The sequence below is a fragment of the Pteronotus mesoamericanus genome, unplaced genomic scaffold (genome assembly GCF_021234165.1).
Source record: "Pteronotus mesoamericanus isolate MK-2021 breed Mesoamerican mustached bat unplaced genomic scaffold, CSHL_Meso_final contig_130, whole genome shotgun sequence".
NCBI classification, from domain to species: Eukaryota; Metazoa; Chordata; class Mammalia; order Chiroptera; family Mormoopidae; genus Pteronotus; species Pteronotus mesoamericanus.
The window spans coordinates 30,213,643-30,215,406 of record NW_026555060.1 but is presented as its reverse complement, the minus strand read 5'-3'; the positions used below and the strand labels follow the sequence as shown (position 1 = coordinate 30,215,406).

The window sequence follows — 1,764 nt, the reverse complement described above, 5'->3', positions numbered from 1 at the left end:
GTCCTACTGCTTTCATTGGCCCTTCTCTTCCTGCTTATAATCATTTTACTTGTGACTTTGTGTACTTGTAGTGGTTTGATTCAATTCTATTTTTTTTTTTTTTTTGGTGGAGGGGAGTTAAGGAGATAAAAATTCCAAATCCTGCTTTTATTGCCATGCTTCAGGGGCTGAGCAGGAGAGAAGAGGCTCAAGCCTGCTTAGTGGTTCCCAATCCCAGAGGCAGCTGGAGGGCAGCCCTGGAAGTCACTCTACCCAACAGAGGGGCTGAGGGGAAAAGGAGAGGTGTCTGCTGCTGCTGCCGCAAGGAGCAAGAAGACCTGGAGCAGACAGCTGACCTCCAGAAGTCAGGAGAGACTAAGAATCAGGCAGGAACATCAGGCATTGGAAGAGTGGATGGACTGAGAAAACTCTTGGGGTCCCAGATAGCACTGAGCTCTCATAGAGGGGGCACCCAGGTCCTGCTAGCTCTAGGGGCTGCGACCTTCAGGGAGACACTCCGAGACTGAGGTGCTTACAAAGAGGCCCTGACAAAACCCCACCCACCTCGTTCAACAAGGATCAGGAGAAGTTCTGAGGGGAGAAATGAGGACAAGGCCTGGGTGGGCAGGAGGCTGAGGGGAAGCCTGGGAAGAGACTGAGGGGCTGGCCATCAAGGCAGTGCTGTGAGGGGACAGTGCGGTGTCCTCTAGCTGCTGCTCTGCGATTTCTGCTGGTGAATGTTGGCAGTGGGGATGGCGATGCTGCCTATCAAGGTCTGATACTTGACAAAGCTGATGTGTTCATTGTGGTTGGCTTGCCAGCAGCCTTTTGGTTGGTTCCCATGTCTGTTGGCATGTGGCTGAGCTCTTTCTGAAGCATCTTTCGGAAGTAGCTCTTGCTGATCTTGTTCTTGACCAGGCTATGCTTAGACATGTATTTGTAGCACATTAATACCAGGCCCTTGAGTGCCTTCTCCAGCTCTGTGTAGCAGTCTGCCATCTCGTTGCCTCACTCATCCAGGGGCCTGCTGCCTCTGTCCCCCTCCTCTCTAGCAAGGCTCTGGGGTCTGGGCGCTGGCACCACCAAGCAGCAGCCCTCACTCAGCCCAGCCAGGACTCCTCCCCATCCACTCCCAGAATGGACCCCACTCTCTCCTTCCCTGCCTACCTGAGCTGGCTCAGTGGGGAGGTAGTGACTGAGCTCCCTCTTTACTTGGCCCTGGGGTTGGCCTGATTCAATTCTAATATCATCCAAAAGAACTTTGGAATCTTTGTGTAATGTCACAGGTTTAACCTGACTCCCTAAAAGAAAAAACATGTCTAGAGAGTCTTTTTTTCTTTTTTAAAAGTATTGATTAAAATCTAGAGAATTCATATGATGTTTGCCTAGCTACTTAACTGAAAGGAAATAGCTGTTACCTTTTCTGATAATTAAAGAAAAAGTGCTTATACTCTTAAATTAAGGGCTATATTCTATAAATGACTACCCAGCCAACCCATTTATCACCTAAGGAAAAAAGAAATTAAAAAAAATATACAAACATGGTAAAAGGAGAGCAAACACACATTGATGCTGTCATTACTAAAAATGGATTTTTACTTTGAATAACAGAAAATATATAGTTCATGTTTTGTAGCATATTATACAATAATAGTTTCTGTTTGGGTAAGGTATTATGAATGGACAGTTAATGATCAAAATGGGATTAAAAAGTAATTTTATACATTAAATTCTATGAAAAAGTAAAAAAAGAAGACATGATAAAAAGAAAGGAGAGTTGGAAAA

At 45.6% G+C, this 1,764-nt stretch overlaps 1 pseudogene; it reads right to left on the bottom strand.

The window, feature by feature from the left end:
• Positions 1-685: 685 nt before the first annotated feature.
• Positions 686-978, bottom strand: LOC129084513 (protein S100-A16-like; annotated as a pseudogene).
• Positions 979-1,764: the final 786 nt, after the last annotated feature.